The 16,848-nt window shown below is 42.9% G+C and overlaps 1 protein-coding gene across 40 annotated transcripts in view; it reads right to left on the bottom strand.

The window, feature by feature from the left end:
- The window catches only part of Plcb4 (phospholipase C, beta 4), a 359,160-nt gene that overhangs the window by 247,996 nt on the left and 94,316 nt on the right, over window positions 1-16,848 (bottom strand).

Raw genomic sequence — 16,848 nt, 5'->3', positions numbered from 1 at the left:
TAAGCTCATAGGGTTCTGGTAGTGCAGGAATAAAGAGAAGCAAATGTGAACTCGTGTCTAAAAGGAGCTCTAGAATTAACGTCCCTTTGGGAACAGTAAATTGTTGAAGATTTTGCCCTATAACTAAATTTCATTAGGAATACAATTGCATGTCAAATTAACATGCTAATGCATATACATATACAAATCCTCAGATGTTCCCATCTGCAAGTGCTAACTTTACAATAAAGATGTCAGCATTTCCCAACTGTACCAAATAATACAGGGTGCATAACGATATTTCAGGTCAAATTCTACAACAACCAGTCTATATGAACACAAATGGGTTTCTACATTGCGAGATTTCTAGTGTGTGACAACTGCATATTGCCAATGAATCGATTAGATGGGACGTTTCATGCTTTGTTTCCCAGACTTATTTAATCACAGGTCTCTCTTTATTTGAGAACATCCAGGGAGAAGTGTATTTACAATACCGATTTGTGAAATGCTTAGAACTCTACATTCCATTTGCTAACTTATAGTTCACCAAGCTGACACTGAGATAACATCTTTAAAAAGCCACAGAGTTGGGTTCCTCATATGTCCCAACTTGCAAAAATACCTCTGATAGAACAGTATATCAATTTCTACATACATCAGAGCCTAAGTATTTTGCAGCTTTCCCCCCAAGCGCTGGCAAATGAAAAGAAAGCATACCATACAGATGCTCAGTGACTATTACCTTAGTAATCTCTCAGATTACCTGACAAAAGCAGCGTAGGTCTTTTTGCTCACAGGGAATGGTCAATCAAGGCAGGGAGGTCATGGCGCCAGGAGTCTGAGGTAGCTGGTCACACTGAGTCCACCATGAAGAAGAACAGAGCGATGAATGGTGATGCTCAGTTAGCTTCCTCCTTCTCAGGCCTTCAAGACCCAAGCTTAGGGCATGATGTCATCCTCTTAAGGGTGGCTTTTCCATCTCACTCAACGTAATCAAGACAGTCCCTCACAGGCATAGCCAGAGGTTTGTCTCCTAGATGACTCTAGATCCTGTCAAACTGATACAAGTTAGTAACCATCGTGGCTACTAACTACTTTATAATGCAAATCTAAAAGATAACTGGTGTCCACGCACAGGGATTGGTATAGCTACTCTGATACTCTGCAGCTGCCACAGTGGGCATGAGGCTGAGTAATGATACCCTGTCATCTGCAAACACTGAAGGCTAAATGTTAGAGATTGACGCTGAGCTAAAGTACCCTCTGGAGAGGGTACACAAATACTGAAACCAAGTCAGAAGCAATCTGTAAAACCACCATCCTAACACAATACAACTTGCATCTGTGTGTGCAACCACTCACACACTGGTGCACATCCTAGAGGCGAACCTGATTCTCACGCAAGCACTTCATGTGTCTCAATTCACCAAACAGAGTCCTACAGTCCTCACTCAACCCCCAGCAACCCCTACACAGCTACTGTTCTTATTGAAAGAAGACGGGAATGTGGGTAGACCTTCCAGAACATGGGTGGCAATACAGTCACGCACTGCAGAACACGCTGCTCCACCCAGAAGATTCTCCCTCAATGACCTTCCTTAAAAACAGAGCCTCCTGGGGGCTATGGTTGGAGTTCCACAGTTCAGAATATGCTTAGCAGACACAAGTTCCTGGGTTCAATCAAGCCCTAGAACCATCCTTTTTTCCATTAAAAAAAATTAAAAAATACAGAGGCTGGAGAAATGGCTCAGCACTTAAGAGAGCATGTTGCTTTTGTAGAGGACCCAGGCTCAGTGAGTTCCTAATGACCACATGGTGGTTCACAACCACCTGTAACTCCAGTTCCAGGGGATCCAGGGTCCTCTTGTGACCTCCTACAGCACTAAGCAAACACAGGACAAGCATACAAAGACACAGGCAAAACACTCACATATCAAATTAAATAAATAAATATAAAACTAAGTAAAATTGAAAACTTCTTAACCCGCTTTTACTCTTCTGATTTACTAATAGGAACACATGTAATAAACGTAACTATCAAAAAATTCTTTTACACAGTAATCCATGACCAAAACTGAGAAATCCAGTGTGAAGCACCACACGTTTAAAATGGCTATCCAAATGGTACAGAAGTTCACTGATGTGGGTAGACTTTTGTAATTATGGTGTGAACTATTTTTTATTTGCAATTTTTAAATAATACATTTTATTTTAAAATTAATTTAAAGCCTGTCTTCTTGGGGTTTCTTTTTTGAACCAAATATTATATCTTTAATTCACAAGTATAGTTTCTAGTGAATAAATAAAATCACAAATAAGATATCTATTTGAAATCAGATACTGAAAATAATATTTGATTTTTGAAATAAGGAAGGAAAGAGCAAAAAATGCTGAATATTGGGGAAGAGAAAGAACTGAGCACAGGAGATGCAAAGTTAGGAACAAGGAGCAAAAAATAATTGTTTTTCTAGTACTAAGTCTGCCTTGTAGTTTTAGTTTTAATGATAAATAAATGCATAAAATGTATTCGATATTAAAAGTGTAAAATTTAATGTGAGCGCTCAGCGCTTCTGAATGCCTATTCCACATGTACAGAAGTTCACTGAGTTTCATGGACTTCTGGTCTAGTTAATACTGATGTATGTTTTCATTTATCTGCAAGGGTTTTTTTTAATAGTAAAGCTTATGAAATTAAATTACATATAATTTAAATATAAAATTACAAAGAAATGGTTAGGGGAGATACAGGATGATCTGGAAAGCAGAACTGGAACGACTTTCATCAGGAGGGCACATGAGAATCAAGAGAAAAACACGGAGCCAGAAGCTCGAGACGTACGCCAGGCATGCGCTGCAGTTGCTGACATGTGCGCTCAACCTGCTTACTGCGGGCGCCCAGCTGCAAAAGAGGAGGTAACACACAGAGACACTCTCTACTGTCGAGACGTAGCTGAGTGCCATGACACTGGATATAGGCCAGGACAGTGTTAAAAGCTCCTTGTGAACGTAACATGTGTTAATGTAGAATGTTCGGGCCACAGAAGGCAACATGAATTTCCTCCATCTCACCTACTGCCCTGCTGGATGGCGTCAGCCCTTCTCTCTGTTTAGACGGCTGGCTCATGGGTTCCCATCTGAGTGAGTTAGCCCTTTGTCGTGGTTTCCTGCAGCCGTACAGCTCTGCACTCTGTTGCTGCACTTTATTGCGCTCCTGGTTTGAACTTCTTTTTTGCTCTGGTGTTTGCAACATAATGTATTTAAATATGAACTGAAAGCCTGTAACCTAGAGTATTCTGAGCATAATAAAAGCATCGCCCATCTTGCCAATATGAAAAATGAGGAACACGAACGAGAGATTGGAGAAGAGAGAAACGTGGGAGTGCTATCTTAATCTCATATCTTGGCATCAATAAATAGGCTCTAAAGCTAATAAATTCTACAAACAATGGATTTCATATTGCTATTCCCATTAATAACGACTTGCTACAACAAAGAGAGACCTGAAAACTAACAAACACAACAAGCAAATCACAGGAAAAGCAGAAACAGAAGACAGGCTACTGACCCAGTGAGAAGTAGCGCTCCACCTCTCCATTACACACACAGACTCTCTGCCTTACCCCTTGCATTGCAGACCCTCTGCTGTTGGCACTCTCAGAGAGTGGTCATCTTTTACCCAGACAGTGTCAAACTATTTAGCACTGAGTGTCCTGGAACTCCCTCTGTACCCTGTGAAGTCCTCGAACTCACAGAAATGCACCTCCCTGGTCTCCTTGGTACCGGGATTAAAGGTGACTCTGATTTCTCTGCACTTCACCTAATTTGGCAGACATCTCTCAGAAGTTTGATACCAGGACTTAAAACACTGCTTTCACTTGGTTAAGAATTTTGCCCCACTTACCTTCATTTTCACAGTTTCAGAAAAAAAAAAAACAAGACACCTCCACAAAACAGATCTTCACAAAAAAAAAAAAATCTCCTGCTTTCCTCATGTTCATTCTCGTTTCCTACACAGGCTAGTCTCGAACTCACAAAGCAGCGAAGGATGACCTTCAACACCTCTTGGCCTCTGCCTCCGGGATGCTGGAAGCGCAGTCCTGTGGCCACTCCCACTTCTACCTTCTTGTCTTTGTTAAGTGTACCTCAATTTTTTTTCAGTTATCAAGATGTTGTCCATTTATTTCTGATTAGGCACTAGAACCCTGGAATAAAATAAATGTCTTTATACTGTATAAAATATGCCTTTAATAGAGGATAGGATTTTGTGAGTTTTCTTTTTTTCTTTTCATTATTTTACTTATTTATTCACTTTACATTCCTAGAGCAGACCCCCTCCCTCCTCTCCTCCCACTCCCACCATCTCACCCTCCTTCTTTCATTCCCCTCCGCGCTGGGCTGGATAGCAGCATGCCCTGGGACAGTACCCACTTACTTCTGGTTGCTGCTGCTACACAGTCTGCATAGCCTACAAATGAGAATTTTCCACAACCCTCTGACCTCCAGGTTGAGTAACTAGTAATGAAAATTGGCTGTGGTGGGGATAATCCCATCACAGAAACTGGCAAATAGTTCAAATCAGGCTGGTCCCTGGCAGTACACCAGTACAGAGGCCTGCGCGTCAGACAAATACTGGAAACAACCACTGCTTTTTGAGCTGTGTAAAGTAAGAGTACATCCACTTCTTCCCCTAGGGACACTCTGTCTTTCAGGCTTTTTAAACAATGAACTGATTCAGAGGGCTTGACTTCCTTGATGCTACACTTCACCAAGATACACTAGTGTTATTGTCAACAATGCAGAGCCTGTGTGCACAGGTGAGCTGCACTGCTAGAGGGAACCCCATTCTTCCCAGTTCTCCTGGATACACGCACATAGCATGTTTAGTCCTAATACCTCTAACTTGGTGTTCATTATCATCATTACTGAGAAACTTAGGAAAGCACAAGGACATTTGTTTATTGTAAACTAACAAATATATATAATAAATAAAACTTTAAAGATGCAGACACGATCATATCTCTGCCTCCTCTCCTTCTTCTTCCACTTATCTCAAATGCCAAAACATTAAAAATAATAACAATCCTACCATTCCTTTCACTAGCTCTCAGCTGTCTATAAGGTAAAGCAAAAACAGTTATTTAGTGGTGTCTTTGACCCCCTTAACTTCACAGAGATCTATTCTAAAAATGATATCCAGTATACTCAATCAACTGGGGGAGGGACAGGAAAGGAAGGACAAATAATCAGTGACCATTAGTGTACAGCACAGTGAAGCCAGGCTAAAACGCACAGCCAACTGGTCTACCTGGGCCATCTACCTAGTGGCCATGAAACAAAACTATTTCACAGAGGAAAAAACAAGCATACCAAAGAATAATCGAACATACCAGAATCATGTGAGATGATAGCATCACCAGTGTCACTGATTCCTGGTGCTCATTGCATCACTGGGTAGCAGAGCTACTAAATTGTAACAATAATATCACTACTGAAGTTTATCTTACTAATAATCGACATTAAAAGGAGAAAAATCATTACATTTAAAAACAGAAATGACAAGACAATAAAGACTCTTCCTAAATTCTCCCCTACCTAGGGTTTTGGTTTTGTTACTTTTGATGGTTTGTCTGTTGTTTTTGAAACAGAGTTTCTCTGTGTAGCTCTGGCTGTCCTGGAACTCCTTGCATAGACCACGCTGGCCTCAAACGTAGAGCTCTGCCTGCCTCTGCCTCTCAAATGCCGGGATTAAAGGCTACCTAGCAATTTTAATGGATTAATTTCATCTTTATTTATGTGTATATCTATGTGAATAGATGCCCTTGGAGGTCAGAAAGGAGTGCTGAATTCCCCTGGAACTAGAGTTCCAGGCAGCTGGCAGGAGGGCTGAGGACTGAACTCAGGTTCTATACGAGAACAGCAATCACTCTTAACCTCTACATCAGCATTTCAGCTCCCACCTGAACATTTCACTGCACTGCAGAGGGTTACTCGAACACTAAGAAACTCTATGAAAACTACACAGCAAACTTAATATACAGAGAGTGCTCTCTATGCCCATGAATCAGCACAGCTACCCAGGAGTAGGAGTTCATGGTGGCACCTTGTAATGACAGCAGTCTAAACAAGAGCATCTCTATTTGCAAGCTGTACATAATCAACAGAGGAGACTCTAAAGCATGTGGACCATGACTGGGAATTCTGGTGGAACCTATGGTTCTGCATTTGTATCTAAGTAATCACTTAGAAGACAGGGATAATGGTCCAAAGACTGCAATGTGAATATCAGATACCCAATAGTGGATCTTTCCACAACGACACCTCTGGCAAGTCCAAGCATACTAGACAATGTCTCAACCTTGGTCTACCCCTCAACATGTCTTCCCTGCAAAACTATACAAATCAGGATCAAAAGCATGGACCACTCAAGATAACTGCTAAACATAGAATATAATTATAAGAAAATCCAGAAAGAAATCAAATGAAATAGGCCCAGCTTCAAACTCTTGCTGCTGATGTCCTAGCTGTTTATATGACTTTGAATTAATTGTCAAACTTACCAAGTTAAGTTTCCTTACTTGTACATTGCTGATGGAAATTTACAAGTTTAAGATATTAAATTTAAAAGTTTAAGATATTTCAAATAAAAATATGCATTCTAAAAGGCACTTGGTAGACCAAGTTTCCATGGAATGTTTTATGGATTTCCTGCCTCTGCCTCCCAAATGCTAAGACTATTATGCCAAACTAGTAAGACTTAACTCAGGAAAAATATTAGATGTTAACATACCCATACTGTCATGGGCTGGCACACTGTGCGATAGGGCATGCAATAGGATGACAGCTGCCTCTCCAACCCTGAGTCCACTGCTGGACTCGCTTGCTGCTCTAATCCCTGGGCTGCTGCTGGCACTCAGCTCAGAGGCCTCTCTCCCCAGTAAACCATCCAAAGACTGACCACTATGGAAGTTCCTTTTTATGCTATTCCAAGTTGTCATACTAGTGATTTCCCATGAGAAGAAACTCTGCTCTCCTAGTCATCAACAGCTAAAGAGTGGAAACGAACTATGTCACTCACACAGCTTTCGTCTATATCACCCACCTCTTGTAGGCTTCTTCTCCCACATACATAAAAGAGTAAAAACAGAGGTTGTCTCCATCACGGTCTTGAAAACAGATTAATTTTTTTTTCAATTAGCAAAACACTATAAGAAATCATCCTGGAGTGGCAAGATGGCCCAGTGGTAAGGAGTGTTTGTCACCAAGCCTGCACACACCTCTCAGATGACATGAGCTTAATTCCTGGGACCTACACAATGGAAAGCAGGAACCGACTTCTGCAAGTTGTCCACAGGTATGCACATATATGCATACACAGGTAAATACAAATAAATGTTAAAAGAAATTCGTCACTAACTCCATGAAGATAACTCTCTACATTCTTTCTTCTCAAAGCTGAAACGGTTTCTATTTATTTTTAAAATTATGTATACACATGTGTGTTTCTTTGTGGGTATGTACATGTGAGTACAGGTACCGGAGGAGGCCGAAAAGTATCCGATCCCCTTAGAGCTGTAGTCTCGTCTTCCTGACATGGGTACCGGAAACTGAACTTCGGTCCTCTGTGAGAGCAGTAGATCCTCTTCACAGCTGAACCACCCCTCTGTTCCTACATTCTATTTTTTACAGTAATCTATAACACACACACACACACACACACACACACACACACACACACACACACACACGCACGCACTTTATATCGTTTTTCTTCTTCAAACAGAAATTAAATTCTTCCAAGCATGAGCAGTATAATTTGTTCAACGTGAATTTTTGTGTGCGCTATGTTCTGGCACTGCTGGGCACTAGTATACACTGAAGAATAAACAGATTATGTCTGTGCCCTTGATGATCTCACTACTTAGAACAGCTCCCACTTCATGTCCAAAGCAGGACACACTGCCAACTAGCTCGGGACCAAAACCTCGCCCTGGCGTAGCCGATGCTATAAGCCACCGCTACATAAACATGTCAACAGAGAACTGACCTGGTTGCAATTCTTTACTCACGCTCAGAAGGCAACAGATGAAATCTGCCAACGAAGTGGTGTGGAGTCTCCGGTGCTGTAACCATCACACCATACTTCCAGGCTACAGTGCAGCAGCAGCCGCTTGTGACACGGAGCTTGTGAGAGCCTTAGTATGCATGCTCAGCCCCCATATATACCTGGAATGTGACCACCTTCTCTTCCTAACCCTGAGTTACTTGGCAAGCCAAAGACCTATCAGAAGCTTCCAGATGTTCATCAGCACCCCAAGCAGACAGCAATTGTCATTTTACCTGCCATGGAAGACATACTTAATACTGTGCCACCCGCTTACAGCAATGATATAAAATATCAATACTAAATCTCTACCTATAACCTTATCTTGAAAATAGGCACACTAAGCAAGAATTAAATCAGTTACGTTCACCATCTTTAACTTGTTAAAAATCTGTCAAGCTGAGGACTCTACGATCCTAGGATTGCCTACACAATCATCTGACTATGAATTCATAGGAATCATAGAAACTGGTGGGTTTGAGGAGTGTGGAGACATAGTCAGGAGCTGAGGATATAATTCAGTTAGTAGAAGGCTTGTCCGATATACACAAATCCCTGGGTTCAACATCCATTGATGCATACCCAAGTGAGGTGGCACTTGCCTGCTATATCAGACTCAGGATCTGAGGCCAACATAGGATGAGACCCCGTTATAAACACAGCAAAATCAATCTCTTCTCTCTTCCCTTCCCTTCCCTTCCCTTCCCTTCTCTTCCCTTCCCTTCCCTTCCCTTCCCTTCCCTTCCCTTCCCTTCCCCTCCCCCTCCTTCTTCTCTCTCTTCTTCTTCTTCTTCTTCTTCTTCTTCTTCTTCTTCTTCTTCTTCTTCTTCTTCTTCTTCTTCTTCTCCTCTTCCTCCTCCTCCTCCTCTTCCTCCCTTCCCCCCCCCCGTCAGGAAATTATATGGCCAGGCATGAGTAAAACCTTCAAATGTAGATTAACTCACTGTTTCTATGGATAAGTCTTAATTATATCCACAAATTGTTTGTACTAAAACCTGGACACTAACAGAAAACCCCTTCCCATCACATGGAAACATGATAGACAGTTCATCCTCAACTGGCACATGAAAAGACACAGTTTACCTTTCCAGCGTAGTCACTTTCCAACAATCCTGTGTTAACCACAGATCCCATCTATACAGAGAGTCCACACTGAACCAAAGGGGAGCTTCCCAGTGTCTCTGGCCTGGGTCTGCATGTGCTCTGATGCACCACTGGCTATGCGGCTGCTGATCGAGCGGGATCAGTGCAAAGCCACTGTTTAAGTAGACCGGTTTGACATTAAAGAGCAACCACACCTTCTCAGATGTAATTTAAACAGAACCCGCCCATAGTCCTCTCCACAAGAAACCCTGAGGTGTTTGCTAACGCATCAGTGAAGCTTTATGCTTATACTTCATGGAATATCTTTAAGTGGCCTGACTGAAAACACAGACCTGATTTCCCTCAACACCCCTCAGCTTTACGGTCCTTAGGCAATTCTGCAGACAATGTATTTCATGTTTTAGACAAGTTGCTAAGTGTGAGAGTCACTACCACTGATGAACTGCAAAGCAATGCTACGTGGTTTACAGAATAAGTGAGGAAAACCCAGAAACCCCTGCAGACCCCCTACAGAAAGATGGACCAATAACTCTGATCTGATGACATTGAATAGTTGCTAAAACCCTTCTATCACTTTTCTTCACTCCCGACTCCTTCCATTTCAACTCTGGGTCTTGACACACAGCAGCATGTACTTCACACTAAAGAAGTCCACCTGCTTTCACTTTGTTTTTAAGGTAATTCATTTATGGTCAATATGCAATGAGACATGGTCAGTGACAGCAGAATTAAAAATGTACTCCAAACAGCTGCCACGTGGAAAGTATTTAAGGATCCCTACAGGGTGTGACTGAAGCACTGAAGCAGAGCAGCTTTGTCACTTGGGATTCATCTATCTCACTGGACATAGAGGGCTACTCCAGAGAGTTATGAGGAAGACACAGAATGGAACAAAAGTTCAATGTGAATGAGGCTCACCAAAAGTTACTAGTGTTTATAAAATATACCTAGAGAGGAATTACCTTCTAACATAGCCCTCGGGCCTGTGAACTGGATCACAAGGATAAGGGACTCCTTCATGGCTCCAGTGCATGTGCAAAGAAAACCCTTTTCTGTTTTGTTCAATAAAATAACCCAACAAACAAGAAGTATGATAACCTTCTATCTAGGAAGGAGGAAATCAAAGATACTATCCTGAATTCCATATTATAACTGTATTTCTTCCCTTACTAAGACTTAAAATTGTTATGAGCTAAGAATGAAGCTCAGAGGTGAGGGCTTTCACAGCAAGCTTAAGGCTATGTTTTCAGTGCCCAGGACAGCCAGAAGACAGGAGACCCTCTATTCCCTACTCATTTGAGATTTTTTTTTTTGTGGATTCCATACAAAATGTCCCCCTAAGGCTCTTGTGTTCAAGGCCTAGCCTCCAACTGGTGGTGCAATTAAGATCCCGGGCGGACAATCCACACTGTTGAGTTCAGACCTGCATAGGCTATTCTTAGGAGGTGGGCCACTTTAGACATTTGTCCCTCGCCTTACTAGGCATCCATTTCTTTGTTCTCTCCCTCCATCCACCAGCTGCCTGGCCACCATTACATGGAAGCCTCTTCACCACAAACCATATTCTGCCACTCCACAGTCCCCAAAACAAGGGGCTAAGTAACTCTGAGCCCAGAGCTAAAACAAGCCTTCTTGTCTTCAGGTTTATTACCCTTCGGGTAATCTGTCAAAGCATTAGAAAGCTAACAGATTCGGATGTCAGATACATCTTTACAATCAGGCATGTATTTCTTCCAATATGCTAACATCCTATCTGATTCACACAGCGTCTCAAGAACTGCTGTTTTCTTGAATTTTACCACAACAAATTTAAAGTCATTTTATGTAAAGAATTTTTTTTAAATGTGCATGAACACAAACTCAAATTGGTATTTCCTCTGCCGTTTTCTTTGCATAATTTTTCCTTACCATTAACTTCTTTAAAAATGCCTTTATTTGTGCATGTATCCTAATCTAACCACTTTAAACGAGGTGGTTATATTACCTCATTAACACCTCATAAAACTCATGAAGAAAGTCACTTCATTTTAATGTTTGGAGCCTAGTTCACTCCGCTCCATTTAATGGGCATTTTGACTAATATAATGAGGGATGGAAGGGCAACATTGTGAGGTGACAAGAAAAAGGGACCTGAGAGTTCAACCAAAGCCGCCTCCACTCTCTGTGGCGCTGATCCTACTGGATAAGCAAACTTGATCATTTAGTATTAGTTATCAGCTTCCTGGAACTCAACTAGAGCCCCCCCACCCACCCCTCTGAAAAAAGAAAAGACGAAGGACCCTGAAGCTAACATGAACAGAAATGATTAACAATAAAATTAATGCTGATTGCAAATGTAACCTTCAAGATGCCCAGAGCCCAGTAATCCCTGAAAGACCAGATAATAAGGTCTGATTGCTTTAGAATGTCACACACAGGCCTGGGAGAAACAGCCCTGTAAATCGTCGGCGCAATTTATGTACAAGGAGTCCAAAGTTAATTTCTGCAGTCTAAGTCATTGTGTTCTCCACTTCAAGTCTGTCAAATTAGCCCTTTATTTCCTGCATGCTTTGTGTGGCCTGTATTCACGTGCAGAGAGTGAGTCCGGAAAGCAGAACCTGTTCCCTGAGAGCAAACCTCTTGAATATTTGCATATCACAATCTTTTGTGTCTTAACTCTGTCATCTAAGAACAGCATTAAAAGTGCATCCTCATCATCCTCTTGGGGTTGTTGAGAACTATACGAAGCACATAGCTAATACCACCGCCGGTGTTGGCTTCCTGAATAATGGGCACAGGTACCCTTTATATGACTTCTTGAAAAATTACCTATGAGAGATGACTGAAGACACAAGAAAAAAAAATCTACCAAGAAAAACTCTTCCTGGTAGCTATCACAACTGTAAACATTTTATAATCATATTCTGGCATTACAAAGTGTATATAAATGAAATCATTTAGTGGAGTAAGCCAAAAGACATCATCCTATGAGCAGAGTCAATGGCTTTTGCTGCCAACCGGCTTAAAACATTCTCTCCTAAGTGGGTGGTGGTGGTATAAGCCTTTAATCCCAGCACTAGGGAGGAAGGGGGAGGGGAGCTCAGGAGAATCTCTGAGTTCAAGCCCAGCCTGGTCTACATACAGAGTAAGTTCAAGGGCAGCTACAAAGAGAAACCCTGTCTCAAAAAAGGAAAATAACAACAACAACAACTAATAATAATAATAATAATAATAATAATAACAATAATAATAAAGTTCTCTCCTACTTTATGATTTAACATTGGCATTGTCTTTCTTGATCCTATAGAATCTAGAGTTTTAACTTGAATCCCAGCAAAAGTTAGGCAATGTTTATTCTCAACCTTGACCTTTTTCTTAGACCAGGCAATCAACATGAAAGCCTAGGCTGGCCTACTGGGAAAGCAGAAACTGCATAGAATAAAGTCACCCCATCCCAGAACAGCCAGCACATAGCTATACCCAGCCACGCTACATCCTGTGCCTAAACCGCATCATCAGAGCCATCTATCGACCCACAGCTGACTTTAGATGTGCTCGGTGATCTGCACAAGAGCCACGCAGCTCATTCACAGATTCGATAAAGCTACGTTTTCCCAAAGCAATGATTAACTCACACACTTTCACTTCCTGCTCAGGAGCCCCTCCAGATTAACACTCAGCACACTATGGTCTTCAGACAGCACTTTCTTCAACTGGGTACTGGACACGCACGGGATGGATCAAAGCAAAATGGGAAATGCTGTTCTCGACGCCAGGCTCTGCTTAGGAATGATACAATGGAAGGCACAGAATAGTAGTTAGTGACTGAATACCCGAAGGTAAAGTGGCCCAGGTGGACAGTGCGCATGGAAAACGTGGGATCAACATGGCAAGACCTGATGGGAACCTGAGCTCTAGCCCCTACTATGAAATCAAGGTGTGTTTTTACCCCAAACTTTCTTACTGTTACCTTCCGTCTTCTTCAAGCAACTGTTGCTTCCCACTTGGCTACTGAGAACAACCAACGCCAGCCCTCATTCATCACAGAAATCGCCTTCCTTGGAATGAGCAATTAGGTATTAACCCTTGACCTTACAGTTCCAAAGACGTTTTATCAGCATCTTTAGCCAACCTGAGAGCACATTTCTCCAACAGAAAAAGACGCTTTTATCTAGACACAACGAATAGCAGGGCTGTTTTTTTCTCTGTTCTCCAAAACCAATGAGGAGCACCTACTCATACCTCACTTTGCTGGACAGGCTGTAGCTGACGTTCATATTCATTCCTGCTGAAGAGCAGAGAGCTGTACACTCAAAGAGGGAGGAGCTATCGATGAGTGAGTTCTACCCCTAAGTGCGCACGCTCAGCCCAGTATCCCTCTCGGAATGAAAAATGTGCCTGGGTTCCAGACCCTTCCTCTTGGCTCTTCTTTAAGCATCTAGTTATGAAGAAACGTATGTGTTTAGATCTCTCTCGCTCCCCGAGGACTCCTGAAATCAAATCGCTTTGCCAACACGGCCAGGAAAACAAATCATTTGTGTTGTGGCTGAGCCATACGGCTCCCTTCACAAACACCAGCCGAGCCTGCACAGCTTTGCTCTCACAGAGCCATTTGGGAGAAGATTTTCATGGCAACAGAGGAAATGTTTCTACTAAAACAACACCTACACTTTGCTGGGGATATTTTCAGGAGGCTTCCCCGACTGCCGTTTAAGTCGTTCAAGTATCTCGTTTAAAAGTCTGGCCCAGGGTGAAGTCGGTGGGCCCCATGGGAGGATTTCTCGATCAGTTATTGAATGAGTAATCTGGAGCAAGTCACTTAACCTGGCAAGACCTCAGGACTGTGATAAAACAGAAACCTCAGCCCCTTCAGGAGTCGATGAAATCATGCAAGGAGACACAGTCTAGCACCCAGGTGACATAACAGGAATTCAAAGTAAGGATGGGAACTGGAAGGATCTGTGGCAAATTCAAAGCTAAAATTAACCTTAAGAATCTTAGGGGATAAAGATGGGATATAGTCACTGTGGTCTAGTGAATAGAGTCCACTTCAGCACCAAAAAGTTATTCCCAAGCCATTTGAGTCAGGCTTCCGCTGTGCCCCCATGGTTCAGTACCACTACCAGTTAATATCAGTGAACAAAGTTTCCCTGCTCCCTTCTGCAAAGCTTGAGTTTCAGCTCGGCTTCTCTCTTAGCTCCATCCTGAGTCTGTCCTTCCCTCCACAGGCTGGGTATCTAGAGCACTCCAGAGTAACCTCTGTCCAGTGAGCTCTAGTTTAGGGTCCATATCCCAGGAAACCCAAATTGAGACAGCACAGATACATTCGTTGCTTAGGTGACAAAAGTAAGTCCCACCGAGGTTACAAAACATGTTGGATTGCACAAACCAGGAGTGGTGTTGCTAGAACTGGAGCCCGGTATCTTTAAACTGCCATTCACAATCACTTGATGACATTTTCATCATTTTGACCAAGAAACTAAACTAAACAGTTGGATATTGTCCTCAAGGTAGACTTCAAGAAGCAAATCAGGACAGGGAAAATCACTGTGAAAATAAAAAGGCAACTTCCAGGCTAACAGTGAAGCTCGAGGGTTTCTCATTTGCCCTGGGTGCAGTAGCCAGCAACTGAAACAGGAGAGAGGAGTGGGTTTGACAACAGGGTGTGGGGCTATCAGAGCTCAGGGACTGGAGCCACCTGGTGACAACAGAACAGGCTTCTGAGTTGCGAGGATGGAAACCATGACATGGACACAGTTATTCCCACAGGTACTGCGGGTAGAGACACAGAGAGACACCCTGGCTCTGCCTCCACGACAACCTTCACCAGGGCTTACTCCGGTGCCAGAGGACAATGCGGCCTAGGAGCAGGGGCGAAGCATGGAATAGACAGGTCTAATGGACACAGCTGTGCTTAAACAGCCCAAGAATGCAGCAGGAAAGAAACCGGCAAGAAGCATAAACACTCTGTGAATAAAATTGAACAATTTAAAGCATGAGTCTACGTACAGCCAGCGAAACGGCAAGTGATCGCGTATGCTCTAGCTGCGCTAAGCAGGGGTGTGGGGTGGCATCGCGCTCTCACACTCACTGGGTCTTCACAAGCACAGGCTTCCGTTACTGCTCAGCTCAAAACCCGAGGTCTAAAGAGACAAGGCTTCCAGGCATGGTGGCTCACGGCTTTGATCCAGCATTGGTGGGACAATTTATGGACAGCCTCAGATATGCAGCAAGCAAGACCCTGTTCTTAAAAAACAGGAAATAACTTAAAAATAAAACTATGATTGGGGGGCTGGGGATTTAGCTCAGTGGTAGAGCGCTTACCGGGGTTCGGTCCCCAGCTCCGAAAAAAAGAACCAAAAAAAAAAAAAAAAAAAAAAAAACTATGATTGGGATTACAGCTTAGTGGTGAGCGCTTGCCTAGCCTAAGAGAGGGTCTGGGTCCATTCCTACTGCCAAAAATACATAAGAGCCAGGAGCTAAAGGTTTCCCATTATTCTCTCTTAAATACATTTTTAAAAATCTAATACTTCAAAAGTGTGTCTATCCTGCCACAAAAACCTGTTTATTTGACAGTGCTTAAATGGGTAGAATTTCATTACCCAAATTTTATTTATTCAGCTCAAACTGCTCTACAATTTCACATGCAAGTCAACAAAGGAGGAGCTAGAACACAGATTCTTCTCAGGAGTCCTATGCTGACTTCTACTCATGAAGCAGAGGGAGGGGCAGGGAAGGGGAAGGAAAGGAAAACAGAAAATAAAACTAGATTCCCAAAGATGGGCAGCCACAGTTGAGCTTCCCAGAGACAAACACAGCACGGCTCCTCTCTGGTCTTCCTATTTTAAAAACCTCTTACATTACAGACCCTGAGGAGGAGATATGATTTGTTCTTTCAGTACAGACTACGAACACATTTAGTCCTTCCACCCTCCAACAAAACTTCTTTGAGGACATTAGAGCCCTTAATGGCTTGAGAGAGGATCTGGGGTTGAGACCCGGCTTTGCTTTTAGCCGCCTGTTTGGCATTACATAGGCCAAGGATCTTCTCTGTGCCCGTTTTCTCATTTCCTTCTGACATGATGTAATGCCATGACTGCATGGGATCCACACTCCTTTCAGCCCTGAGTAGACTGATCCCACACAAAGACAACAAAGACCCTTTACAGATCCAGATCACCGGTCTGTCTTTTCCTTGACATGGCCCAGATGTCTATTTGTGAGACTGCCTACCAGAATTAAAAGCACAATCTATGGTCGTGGCAGAGAAAGAGTCTGACCTCATTCCTCACTCAGTTGACTGTGATCTCATCCAGCGACTCTTACGCTGGGTCGAGGGTGGTCTGACTGCAGAACACGCTCAACTCTTCTCCTTTCCTGTGACCACACCTTCTGCCATGTAACCTTCAGGTGCCATCCTCTGCTGTCACAGGCCACACCTGCCGTTAGCCAAGAAGACATTATCGAACAGGATGTAAAGTAGCAAAGGCTGTGGAAGTCCTCATACAGCGGCCTTTTCCCCTTCTGTTCTTGCTCCTGTGCCATACCTAAGCAAACATGCCAGACCGAGCATGCTCGAAGGTGAAGGACACACATTGCAGAAATATGTCGCCTTGGTCTTACTGGCTAAAGTCATCCTAACTCACCAACATAGACACATAGGCCAATCCAGCTGAGGGCAG

This window comes from Rattus norvegicus, chromosome 3 (assembly GCF_021556685.1).
Source record: "Rattus norvegicus strain SHRSP/BbbUtx chromosome 3, alternate assembly SHRSP_T2T, whole genome shotgun sequence".
Classification (NCBI taxonomy): Eukaryota; Metazoa; Chordata; class Mammalia; order Rodentia; family Muridae; genus Rattus; species Rattus norvegicus.
This window is presented reverse-complemented; position numbering and strand designations above follow the sequence as displayed.